Genomic DNA, 14,315 nt, shown 5'->3' with positions numbered 1-14,315 from the left:
TAGGGGATTTGTAGGTCATCTTTTTTGGTTCCCAGTGATATTGGTTTCCAGTACTTTTCTTTTTTGAGTTCTTTTTCCCATTCTGCCATGACTCTATCCAGAACTAAGTTAAATAACAGAGGTGATAATCCATCACCTTGTCTAACCCCAGTTTTTATCTCAAATAATTTTGAAAGTTTTCCCATGAATTTCACTTTGCATTTTGTATTTGTTAATGTCTGCTCTATGATGTTCCGTGTCTTCTTATTCAGTCCTTGTTCTTCAAGAATTTTAAATAGTGTGGGTCTGTGAATTGAATCATATGCCTTTTTAAAGTCGACAAAGACATATACTGTAGGCTTCCTTCGCATTTGTCTCATCCTTGTAATCAATTTCAAGTTTAAAATTTGTTCTGGACATGATCTGTTTGGTCTGAAACCAGCTTGGAAATCTGAGATTTTGGGTTCTAGCAGTTTTTGTGTTCTTTCAAGAAGACAAGCTGATAATATCGTGTATGTGACGGCAAGTAAGGAGATTCCTCTATAGTTGTTCACATCCGATTTATCCCCTTTTTTATGTAACGGATGTATTAGGGCACATTTCCAATCTTCTGGTATTTCTTCAGTAACCCATATGTTTTGAATAATTTTAACTAGCTCATTTCTTGAGTTAGACCCTAGACTTTTGAGAAATTCGGCTACAATTCCATCTTCTCCTGATGCTTTGTTATTTTTGAGTTTGTTTATGTGTTTGATAATTTCTTCTTCAGTTGGCGGTACAGAGTCTTGCTGTTGCGGGGCTTTAGTGCTGGATATTGGAAGAGCTTCTGTTGGTTCTGGACAGTTTAGTAGCGTTTCAAAATATTTGGCTAATTCTTCACAGTTTTCTTTGTCGCTTAGTGCCAGATTCCCATCTGATTTCCGAAAACAGACATTTTGAGGGATATACCCTTTAATTTGGTTTGCAAAAGTTTTGTAGAATCCATGCGTATTATAATTTTTAAAATCTGCTTCTATTGATTCCAGTTGCTGAGTTACATACTTTCTCTTCTCTTGTCTAATAAGTTTATTTGAAAGTTTCCGTGTTTCTAAAAAGTTTTGAAGAGTTTTCTCATTTTTCAAAAAAATGGTTCAAATGGCTCTGAGCACTATGGGACTCAACTTCTGAGGTCATTAGTCCCCTAGAACTTAGAACTAGTTAAACCTAACTAACCTAAGGACATCACAAACATCCATGCCCGAGGCAGGATTCGAACCTGCGACTGTAGCGGTCCTGCGGTTCCAGACTGCAGCGCCTTTAACCGCACGGCCACTTCGGCCGGCTTTCTCATTTTTATTTGAACTGTACTTCGCAAAGGCTTCTGTACGAACTTGAATTGCCTTTTCGCATTCCATATTCCACCATGGATGTTTGTGCTTCTTCTTCAGTGGTATTTGCTCCTTCGCTATTTCTGTGATTTTTTCCTTGAATGTTTCCCAGTTGTTTGCGGGAGAATTTTCCCATTTTTTAATTGTTTCTGATTCTGTTAGTTTTTGTAGGTCAAATTTTGGGATTGCTGGTGGAATTCTTGGTGTTTTCCTTCTTGGGGTGAATTGGACCCGAACTCTTGTGAGATAATGATCTGAGTCAATATTTGCACCTCTCCTAACCTGGATATCTCTGATCTCTTTTTGGAAGTTATATGAGATGGCCACATGGTCAATTTGAAATTCTCCCAATTGGCTTATAGGGGATCTCCAGGTCTTCTGTTTTCTTGGTTTCTTATTCAACGACGTTGAGCTGATTGTCATGTTGAATTGTTGACAAAGTTGGATTAGTCGCATGCCATTTTTGTTGGTCAATTTGTGTGCTGGGTATAGCCCAACCGTCTTCCTGTATTTCTTTTCTCTGCCAATCTGTGCATTGAAATCTCCAAGAAGTATTTTGACATAATTCCTCGGTATCTTTGACATTTCAAATTCTAATCGTTCCCAAAATTCATCCACATTGTCTAGGTCCTTTCTATTGTCAACGTTGCAGGGTGCGTGAACATTAATTAGGGTGTAATATTTATTCTTGTGTTTCAACCTAAGAAACATTAGTCTATTGCTAATAGTTTTTACAGATTTTACAAATTTAACTGAGGATTTTTCGACCATAAAGGCCATACCAAGCATGTTTGCCCCTTTACCAATTTTTCTGTCCGTTCCACTTTTGAAAATTCTGAAGCCATTGTAGTCAGTGATTTGATTATCAGGAAATCTGGTCTCTTGTACTGCTAGGATTTGGATTTTCAGCTTCTTTAATTCTTCTGTTAATGTGTATAATTTTCCGGTTTGTATTAGTGTCCGTATGTTTACTGTTCCAATGTAATCTTCATTTTTGGGAAGTTTTCCAGAGTGCTCCGATCCACTCACAAGTCGTGTAGGTCCGGTCTCCCCAGAATCCGATAGACCGGTTGCCACCTTTCTGCTAGGTGGGTGGATTTCACCACCTGGGGTACTTTTGTTATTACATACACGAACCATGATTTTACTTGTAATTGTATTTTGGTGTGACATGTGCCAGTTGGTAGGATCAAGGTTGTGGAGCTTTGAAACACAAATCAGCCGCCACTAACATGTGGAACAGACGCTGTCGGGAAACCGCCACTGACATGTGGAACTGTCGTGCCCTAGTTTGCTAGTTTTGGTCCACCCCGGGTATTTTATTTCCCCGGTACCCCCCATATCTGGTGAGCATTCCCCTATCCGCCACCTGGGGAGGCGCCTGGTAGGAGACTAGCAACTCCCCCAGGATATATATATATATATATATATATATATATATATATATATATATATATATATATATATATATGATGTGAGTAAAGTGATCAACGCAGAGCAACGTTCGGGGTTTTCGTCTTCTCTGCTTGGTTAGTAATGTTGGTTTCGGACGGTCGTGCTGCCAGAGAGCTGAATGGGCTATTCGAAACATTTTGATAGGCTCCAGTTCGAAACTTTGAAATATATTCGATGCAGAAGTTCGAGACAGAAATATTGAGCAATTCTTATTATTAGTGGGCGTATACTCGTAATCTGTCTATCGGTTAGTGAACATTTCTGCCTTAATGAATCACTTAATGTCTAGATATTAGTACCCAGTGGTTGAATTTTTCACTATTTAAGAGATTTGATACCTACTACATGGTCTCGGTTTGTCAGTCTCATTTCCTATGAACGCTCAGCTTGCACTGTATTGTCAAACCGTTTTCGTCTATATCTGTATTGTGTTCAGCAATATTTGTGTGAGGCCACCTTATGGAATATATTTCTGTTGAATTTGTATGAACACGTTTTTAATAACTATCGTGTTGTTGTGGACTAAATTACTAATTGCAGAATAACAACCCCACATCTTCCCTTTGTTATTTATAGTTATTTATTGATTTACCTCTGTATTCACTAACGCATCTACTCTAAATAAAGTGTCTCGTGTATTATTCTTGTTTGTAAGGGGTTAAAACAAAAGTAGACTACAGAAGCCCTCTTTACATATGATCCACATTCAATTTTAAGGTCGTCGTCTCGCCCTCAGGTAGTTATGTAGCAATGACTTAAAGCTGACGGTGATTAACACCACAAGCGATTGTGAGCAATCTATATAGTGCAACTTTATTTAAGAAGTGCTTACTTGTTACTAGTTAAGTTCTTTGGATCACTGGAGGGAGGTGGCACTTTATGATGTATAAATTGTTTCACTAATAGTGTGTTTAAATAATGGAATTTTATTAAATATGTATAATTATGTATGATAAACTGCAACGTAAAAACTTAGGGATTTTATATTGTATAACGTAAAAGACATAGTGACTCCCCTCCGCTACGGAAATGGTGTGGCGCAAGCTAAAAGGTGGAATTGGCGCTCGATCTGGGCGGTAATCGAGAGAGCACAGAAGGCAGTCAGTGACATGCAGCTGTGGAGTCAATACCGCAGGTGCCGAGTGAGGCATTCGGTATCCTCATCTGTGATGGAACGGCCTCGGATATGGTTACTGCTATAAAACGGTGCTCTCGCTTTGGGCACGGCTTTAAAATTAATTTTTACGTCACCAAGAAGAAATGAAATAGAGCAAAAATCCGCCAGAGGAGAGACAAGGTAGCTGCCACGTGCTCGCCTATGCTGTTGCGCCACTGCTCCAACAACTTCATCAGATTCCAGAGCTTAGAACTGTATATCAGTATGAACCAGTGTATTTGTGTGACTTAATTTGCAATAATAATGCAAACATTACTAAATGTTGTGTTCGAACCCTGAATTGTTTCCTTTCATGGTACCTATTAGGGTCCTCTCCTCATAATGACCAATATCCGAGTACCCTGTGTGTGAAAAAAAAGATAATCATCTGTGTTATTTAACAATGCATAGCTATGAAGGCAAAAATATATAGGAGTTAGTAGTTAGATTAATAATTTCAGTGACATAAAGGGAGACTTTTAATTATTGAATCCATGAAAATCTGCAATGTGTTTCTTCTTGCTTCCATTTTACAAATATCAGTGTTTTAATGTTCATCCATATTCAAATTGTCAGTGAAAATCACTTGCTCCACAAGTGGTGTTATAAAGCATTTGGTCTTGACGTTAACTGAAATTGAACTTTTACTTGAAGTCATTTCTGAAGCTGTAGAGAGTATTGTCAGTTCAAATAATGTTAAAGCTTTGCAAGAAAAACGATCCTAGGTGGGGCAGTAATTCAGCTTTTATCATAATGCAAAATGTTTCTGAAAAGTGTGTATAGTTTGCATATATAAAGAAAGTATAGTTTGCGGGCTCCCTATTTTATTCTTTTACATCAGGAAGAAACCAAACTAAATAGTTGTGTTCTAGCTAAAGAAACTAGAAGTGATAATTTAAAAGTGTATATATAAAAGGTATGTGTGTAGTGTTATCTTATTGCATTTGTGATGTGTATATATGTGTTAGTCAAAATTTAATTCTTACCAGATGCTACTTAATCTTGTGGATGCCCTGGGAAACAATTCATGTGCCACATTAGTGAAAGGAAGAAGTGAAGATTGTGGTTGACAGGGATAAAGTCTCTTTTCCATTTCTGTGATTGCTTAACTATGCTGTTGATGACTACTTCTACCCTCTGTGCAGTTCGTCTTGTTATTGTAGGTTTTCACTGAACTTGATTAAGAACGGATTTATGAAAGTTACTTTTGCAAGAGTGAAAATAGATTCGTTAAAAATAATGTTTCGACATTATTATGCCTAATTAGGCTGGCGACTGTTTATTTACAAGAACTCCGTTGCTGTAGCTTCATGCAAAATTTCAGTCTTCCGTGTATCTATTAACTGATACCATTACGAAATTCGCGTTCGATTCCCTCTGTCTGTTATGTAACACACAGCCAAATTCAACCTCCCAGAGGGTAAGATTTACTGCAAGTTTAAGCCAAAATTGGTAATCATTAATATGTCGTAGGGTCATAAGTGAATAGTTTTCTCATCACATTCGACAGTAAAGCAACACGACTACTACATGTATATACTTCGATTTCGGAAGCAGAAGATGACGGAGTAGAGGAAGCTTATGAAGTTATTGAACGGCTGATTCATTATGTAAGTGGTGATGAAAATCAAATAGTTGTGTGGGATTTGAAAGCGGCAGGAGAGGGAACAGAAGAAAATGTTACAGGAGAATATGGGTTAGTACAAAGAAAGAGAGAGCAGAAAGACTTGAGTTCTGCAACAAATTTCAGTTAGTAAAAGCAAATACTCTCCTAAAAATCACATGAAGATGAGACATACATACAAAAGGTATGGAGACACGGGAATTACATTAGTGTCAGATAGAGATTTCGGAATCAGATACTGGATTGCAAAGCATTTATGAACTCAAACCACAATTCATTAAAGCAGAAGGACACTGTAGTTTGAAAGACCCATACCGAAGAACCACTGTTGGAAAAAATGGGATGCTGAAGTACTTAGGAATGATGAGACGATAAGAATTTCGCTGAAGATACGGATAATACGATAAGGAATACGACAGTAGCCAGCTCAGTTGAAGAGGAGTGCACGTTCCTATGATGAGCAATCACACATGTTGGAAAGACAAAAATAGGTACTAGGAAGGTAGCGACGAAAAACTTGGGTAACAGATGAAATCCTTCAGCCGATCGACTAAAGAAGGAAGTAAAAAAAATTCCGAAGGAGATAGGAATACAGCAATATCACCCAGGAATGAAGCAAACAGGATATGTAGAGAAACTATGACGAAATGGCTGCAGGGAAATAGCATAGTATCGAAAAAGAAATTATTGTCAGAAGGACTGACTTCGCATATAGAAAAGTCAGAGCAACTTCTCGTGAAATTAAAAGGAAGAGCATCTACATTAAGAGCGCAGTGTTCAACGCAGAGGAGTTGGTGAAACATTTCCTGTATCCCCTGAGGCAGGTTAAGTCTTAAACTGCATTTAACAATTGTGTGGCTAGCAAAAACAACAAATCTTACGTTAGCTGTTCTTAGAGAACTCAGAACGTCAAACTGAAGTGTTCCGTTGTGAGATGGTGCATGCAGAAAGTAAGAAGGTGCCCAGACAGCAATCACAATAGTTAATTTTTACAAGAAATGAAACAAGAAAACATGAACAACAGAAAATAGATTCTCCACGAAAGGAACGAAAGAGATCATCCGGAACTACAAGAAGAAGATGTGACATAATGTGCACAGTGTTTAACCATAGGTTAAACCAGTTCGCAGTCGGTGGCGATCCCACTCCGTGGTTGCACTGACGAAGTCCTGGTGTGCAGGATCGGAGCCTCGTCGATGTCGGATTACAGGTCTGTTTCAGACTCGACGTCATGCCGCCAGAGAGCTCCCGGCAACGGTCCTATAACGGGCGCCCTGCGTATGAATACCAGTAAGAGGGCCGGCCGGTGCGATCGAGCGCTTCTAGGCGCTTTAGTCTGGAACCGCGCGACCGCTACGGTCGCAGGTTCGAATCCTGCCTCGGGCATGGATGTGTGTGATGTCCTTAGGTAAGTTAGGTTTAAGTAGTTCTAGGTTCGAGGGGACTGATGACCTCACATGTTAAGTGAGTGCTCAGAGCCATTTGAACCAACCAGTAAGAGGCCGCTGGCGCGTGGCTTCGCGTATCTGACATAGCACCGGCTGTCTTGGTGATCATAGCGCCCTCGTTACTGCAGCAGACGTCACAATGAATATGAGCTGCCGAGGTTGCAGGCGTCTGGTAGGACGGCAACCCGCAGTGCAGTGCTGTGCGGCGTGTATGCTTGTTCAACAGGCACAAGTCATACATTACACTCATCGTATCAAGGACATGGCGAAGCCATCGCAAGGCGTAAATAGTGGCCGTGGCGGAGGCGATATCCAAGGACACAGCCCAAACCCTAACTGATACCATATGTTGGACGTAACTTTAACTACGCATTGTTTTACAGTGTTCCTTTGCCTATGCCTCCACTTTTGTCGGCCAGGGTGGCCGAGCGGTTCTGGGCGTTACAGTCTGGAACCCCGCGACCGCTACGGTCGTAGGTTCGAATCCTGCATCGGGCATGGATGTGAATGATGTCCTTAGGTTAGTTCAAGGTTCTAGGGGCCTGATGACCTCAGAAGTTGTCCCATAGTGCTCAGAGCCATTTGAAGCATTTTGAGCCTCCACTTTTCAGACACTGCTGGCTTAGCCTCGCACGCTAAGTGGCAATATTTCGGTGCCACCGGCCAAGTCTGTCACTGAATGCACTATGTGGCCTCCTCGTGCTCCAGCCACAAGTGAGTACATTCTGGTAGGCTCAATGCATCACATCCCAAATATATCCACTATACCACATCTCTCCTAAGCGTCGTCAGGGGCATTTTCTCTCGTGCTTCGGCAGTTATTTGCAATTTCCTTTTTTCACTGTATAGAGGCAGCCAGCCCAAACAGTTATTGCTCGTCACGTCTTTTAAGCGACGGCTAGTGTCTCAGAAGGCGTTGGTTCGTTTCCCATTACAAACAAAATGATTTTTAATTCAGGGTTTGCTTGCCCATTCGACTGAGAACTACCAAATTTTTCTAGTTTGAGATTCATTTTCTCGATATGTGTTGACAAGGACAACAAAACACGAAGAATAGCCAGCAACTAAGCAGCGACACATTAACGCTGTATGCTTGGCTGCAGCAGTTAACACGGGTCAGGGCAGTGCTGTTGCTGCTGGAGTCATAGCTATTCTTCGATTTTTATGACACTTGTTAATAAATAGCGGTAAAACAAATATCGTACTAAACGAATCTGCGACTGCTCTATCGAATGGGGATGTAAAATTCTGCTTTAAAAACCATTTTGCTTATAACGAGAAGAAACCGACGCTTTCCTTCGCGTGAAACACATTCGTTTGGTCTGACTGCACCTACACAATGCAATAAAGAAGTTTCAAATAACTGCTGAAACACATGGGACGACTCTTAGGAGAGAACCCTTCATATACTCCGATCATTATGCTCTTATCACCATTCTTGGTGTAATAAAACACTGCTTCAGTTAACACGTTTTCGAGCTGTTTACATTGCTTCATTGTTATGATTAATTATTTATTTCGTTTAATTTTCAACTTGAGCGACCGAGCGATGTGGCACAGTAGTTAGCATACTGGACCCGCATTCGGGAGGATGACATTTCAAACCTGCATCCGGCCATCCTCATTTAGGCTTTCCGTGATTTCCCTAAATCGCTTCAGACAAATTCCGAGATTGTTCCTTTGAAAGGGCACAGCCGACTTCCTTCCCCAATCTTTCCTAACCCGATGCGACCGATGACCTCCCTATTTGGTCCTCTCCAACAAATCATCCATCCATCCATCCATTCACCCAACTTGAGCGTGCACAGTGTTATCGGAGCACTAAGCGGTTGGATTGGAAGAACACATTGGCGAGGAATTGTCAGATGACCTGTTAGAAGACAAAATTGGAGTCGATATGGAAGACATATGGGACCCATTATTAGAGTCAGAATATAAAAAGTTTTAAAAGACTTGACATGGAATAATGCAGAACGGGTAGAAAAAATTCCATTAGAAATTCTAAAATCATTGGGGAAAGTGGCAATCAAATGAGTATTCCATTTTGTGTGTAGAATCTATGAGACATACCACGAAACTCTCGAGAACGTCTCATCCAGTCTGTTACGAAAGTAGCAAGAGCAAATATGTGCGAGAATTATTGCACAATCAGCTCAGCAAGTCATGCATCCAATTTACTGACAAGAGTAACACATAGAAGAATGGAAGAGAAAATATATGAGGATCATTTGGCTTTAGGAAAGGCAAAATCACCAGAGAGGGAGTTCTAGCTTCGCAGGATTTCTCACGTTGCACTTGATAATGGAAGACTGATGAAAAGTAAGTGCGAAGTGTTTGAAATAATGAGAGAAATACGAGTAAGTTGTAGGGAAATACGAGCAATATACCAAATGTACAAGATCCAAGAGGAACAATAAGTTCGGAAGGCCAACAACGAAGTACTTCGATTACAAAGAGGGTGAGAAGGGAATCAGTCTCTCGTCCCTATGTGCCAACTTACACATAGAAGAATAAATTATGTAAATAACATCAGGTTTCGAAAATAGGACTAAAATTCAAGGTGAAAGGATATGAAGAATAAGAATCGCTGATTACATTGCTATCCTTAGTGAAGCTGAAGAATTTAGAGGATCTGTTCAATGAACAGAGAATATGGCTTGAGAGAAATCCGAAGAAAGATGCAAGCAATGAAAAGTAGCAAAATTCAAAAATGGTGATCACAAAGTAGACGATGACAAGGTATTCTGCTATCACGAACTCCAAGTAACCTATGACGGACGAAGCAAGCAGGGCACAGGAAGAAATCTACCACAGGCAAACAGGTCCGTCTTCATCAAGAGGAGTCTACTGGTGGCAACCTTAATCCTTAATTTGAGGAAGAAATTTCTGAGGATGTATGCTTGGAGTGCAAGCATTGTATTGTATCATGGACTGTAGATATACCAGAACGGAATATATTCAAAGCGTTTGAGATATGGTGCTACCGAAAATTGGGCGGACTGATAAGGAATGAGGAGCTTCTACACACAATCATTGAAGAAAGGAATTAACTGAAAACACTGTGTTAAGGCCTCAGGCAATAACCGCCTTGGTACTCGACGGAACTGTATAGGGTAAAAACTGCTGAGGAAGACAGATTTTTGAACACATACAGCAAATAATTGAGTACTTAAGATACAATAGTAGTCTGAGATGAGTAGTTTAAAGGAGAAGAGAAATTCCTGACAGGCCGCATAAAACAAGTCAGAAGAAGGGGCACTGAAAAAGAAAGGAAAAACAAAATGAAGTCATGTAACATGTGGTGTTTGCAAATGAATCGATTTCTTTAGTGTGTGAATTATTTTGCATACGGATATTTCTATCAGTTGTGAGTACATGTTATTTCAAAATAAATTTAAATTGCACCTCCTTTCTGATAATATTTCTAAGTAATTTGATTTCACTTCCTGATTACTGGTACACAGTAAAGTAATAATGTGAAAGATGTAGCATTAAATACGTAATGACAAGACATTCTCGAATGCAAAACTTCTAAATTTAAATAGAATATTAAACCCTATGTAAATGATCAGGTTGTAACTCGGAACATTTAATCACATTTGGGAAAGAAACCTTATTTTCCCGCAGTAACTTTTGTAATTTCAGAAAAAGATTGCAGCACAATTAGAGAGTGCGGTCATATAAAAATGGACTAAATAAATAATTTTATAATTCTGTTACAGACCCGACTGTAGCTAAAGTATTGGAACTGTTCAATGGTAGAACAGTTTTCCCTACCGGTGAACTGAAGTTTGCAAGAAAGTAGATTAGAGTGAATGAATAGTTAAACAAATAAATGTCAATAACACTTTGTGTAAACAGAATAATCTTTTCGACACTGCAAGAGATATCCCATTGAAGCTGCTAGGTTTACTTTCCATGTGTTGAGGAAATGACAATCAGTAAAGGAAACACCAAATAACTGAGAAAACAAATAATACGTAGCTTGAAAGTCGTACTGTTTTCCACACGTGCAGTGCTCGTTCATCTGTACAAGTCGACTTGCAGGGGGACGCCTGAGAAAATACAAGTGTGTATAGAAACTAACGTAACTTTTACTGTTTTAGAGATTATTGACCCAAATTTTGTACATAATGTCGTTATATCATTTCTTGTAATCTGGTATTTTTATTATTTTTTTTTTTTTGTCAAGCAATTTGATCACGTCGATGCTGGATACTTTTAGAACACATACGAACCCATGGGGAAATTTTTGTCAAATGTTACTTTACTTATTACTTTCACAATGTGGAAGATTATTCTCAGTTGTTAGCGAAACAAGATTTTTAATATAACTCTTAGAAATGTCGTAAAAACTGTTCATTTATGTGCATGATACAGAGCAACTTTTATTTCACGAAAATTTAAATAAAGGTGGTGCACGTGGTACAATTTTGTACCACATGTATTTATGTTACAGTATGTACAAATTCTGCAGCAAATTTAACCATTTTTCTATCTGTAATCATTCAGCAGAAAATGTTCCTTATACACTGAAAAATAAACTAGTACCTTAATGTTGACCATAATCATACAATTGGTTTTATTGGTCTTCATGGGGCTCTTGCCTACCAGCCTGGTCGTTCTGGTGGGCATGTTTTGCAATATCCTTCACTGACATTTCAAAACTAGCCTTAAACTCATTATCAATGTTCTTCAGAAAGTTTTCAGTGAAGAAACGTGCATCAAATCCTAGTCCCACGAGCGTCCTGATTTTTCCAGAGTCACCATAACTGAATACCAAAAAACAAACATATGAGGCAATTTTCACGATTATAGATGAGTAAAACGTTGTATTTCGGCATCCCTTCCAAAGGACATTATTAAATCGTTCGTTCGGTTTTTGTGTTCCACCATGTGTGCATTTCTTTAATAAAAGGGGAAGAGGAAACACAGTAAATGGGCGCCTGTCTTCTATATTGTTCAGACGCCCCTCAGACGTCAGGAAATAAAAAAAAATATTGAAAGCAGAACACAGTTGTGTAGCAAACATGGTGTGGCACAGCGCAGTGGTTGAAACAACATGGCTTTTACATTATTTGTAGCACGAATTCAACCCTGAAAATTGGAGGCAGTATTTCTAACATGCTACAGAAATATCTGTTGGCAATTTCAAAAAATCGCGTCGTTTTATATACACCCCCCCCCCCCCCCTCATATTCCTTTATTAGGTAACGTTGCCCTCAAGCAACATCAGATTCGTATATGTTTTGTGCAACATGTTCAAAGTTTCGTCTGCGGATGGGCAACTGTGCTTGCAGGCAGTGTTTAATGTCACATACATTGCGATATTGTGTTGTCCCAGGTGAAAAGTTTTAGAATAGTTGGCAACTTTAGCAGACACCGTATGAGCATCAGTTGCCAGTGTAGCAGTTTCTTTCTATTTTGTGACGCAGCTTTTTTCTTATGCAACGAAATCTGGCTTTATACAAAGAAGTCTTGAAGAAAAGTTATTACACAAACGTGTTACGTAATTCATACGCGGGACATAGGAAAATGACGGTTCTTTTCTGGGAAGAGGAAGTCTGGCTTTACCTATTGGAATGACAACAAGGCCAGAAAAAGAAACAGCAGCTCCTGTACCAGTGAATAATGAACGATAAGAGAGTTTTGGTCACTGTTTTGAGTGTGGGCTATCAAGGAAGGTTTAGCCCTTGCCCTCAGAGGTATACTACTGTGAAAAGTGGAACATATAGAATCATTCTGTGCTTTGTACCAAGAAGAAAATGTTGTAAGACATTTCACGTGAAATGCCGCAAAATGCAAACATTTTTTCAGCCACAGGATCAACATTGTAGTGTTTATATTGCAGCACCCATGTGCCTTTTCTGGGCAGATTTCATCCCATAAGAAAAAAACAGCGCCGTAAAATAGGAAGAAACCGTTATACCGGTACCTGACGCTCACAAGATATCTGCTAAAGTTGCACACTATTCAGAAACTTTTCACCTAGGACGACAGAACATCGCTGTGTATGAGAGCTTAAAACGTTGCTTGCAAGCACCATTGGCCATACTGACACGAAACTTTAAATGTGCTGCGGCAAACAGTGTGCGAATTTGTTGTTGCTTGAGGAAAGAGATTGTTTTTGGAAAAAATGCCTGTCGAATTGTTCACGTCACTATATACCGGGAGATAAAAAGTCAGTATAAATTTCAAAACCGAATAAATCACGGAATAAAATAGATAGAATGGTACATATTGATGTGGTGTCACCGCCAGACACCACACTTGCTAGGTGGTAGCTTAAATCGGCCTCGGTCCATTAGTACATGTCGGACCCGCGTGTCGCCACTGTCAGGATCGCAGACCGAGCGCCACCACAAGGCAGGTCTCGAGAGACATACTAGCACTCGCCCCAGTTGTACGACGACGTTGCTAGCGACTACACTGACGAAGCCTTTCTCTCATTTGCCGAGAGACAGTTAGAATAGCCTTCAGCTAAGTCCATGGCTACGACCTAGCAAGGCGCCATTAACCGTTTGTAACGTTGCATGTACCTCAAGATAGAGTCTCACTTGTATCATCCAGAATGCTGTATACCAAAGGACAATATAAAAGCTAAGTGTTCTAGTAGCTACGTTCTTTTCTTTATCACATTCATTACGAATCCTGTTCCAGACTTAACGCCAGTCGGCGTGAGTTGTCGCGTGCCCTTCCGGCTACTTCACTGTGGACTGGCTGCCTTAACAGTCCACTACAATTGACACTCACGCTTCGAATGACATGGGGTTTTATTAGAACCAAAAAATACAAAAGTTCAAAAATGTCCAACAGATGGCGCTTCATCTGATCAGAATAGCAATAATTAGATTAACAAAGTAAGACAAAGCAAAGATGATGTTCTTTACGGGAAATGCTCAATATGTGCACCAACATTCCTCAACAATAGCTGTAGTCGAGGAATAATGTTGTGAACAGCATGTCCGGAGTTATGCTGAGGCATTGGCGTCGGATGTTGTCTTCCAGCATCCCTAGAGATGCCGGTCGATCGCGATACACTTGCGGCTTCAGGTAACCCCAAACCCAATAATCACACGGACTGAGGTCTGGGGACCTGGAAGTCCAAGCATGACGAAAGTGGCGGCTGAGCACACGATCATCACCAAACGACGCGCGCAAGAGATCTTTCACGCGTCTGTCAATATGGGATGGAGCGCCATCCTGGATAAACATCGTACGTTCCAGCAGGTGTGTATCAGCCAGGCTGAGGATGATGCGATTCTGTAACATATCGGCGTACCTCT

Source organism: Schistocerca nitens, chromosome 5 (genome assembly GCF_023898315.1).
Source record: "Schistocerca nitens isolate TAMUIC-IGC-003100 chromosome 5, iqSchNite1.1, whole genome shotgun sequence".
In the NCBI taxonomy this organism is placed as follows: domain Eukaryota; kingdom Metazoa; phylum Arthropoda; class Insecta; order Orthoptera; family Acrididae; genus Schistocerca; species Schistocerca nitens.
The sequence above is the reverse complement of the archived record's forward strand: the minus strand, read 5'-3'. Positions refer to the sequence as shown.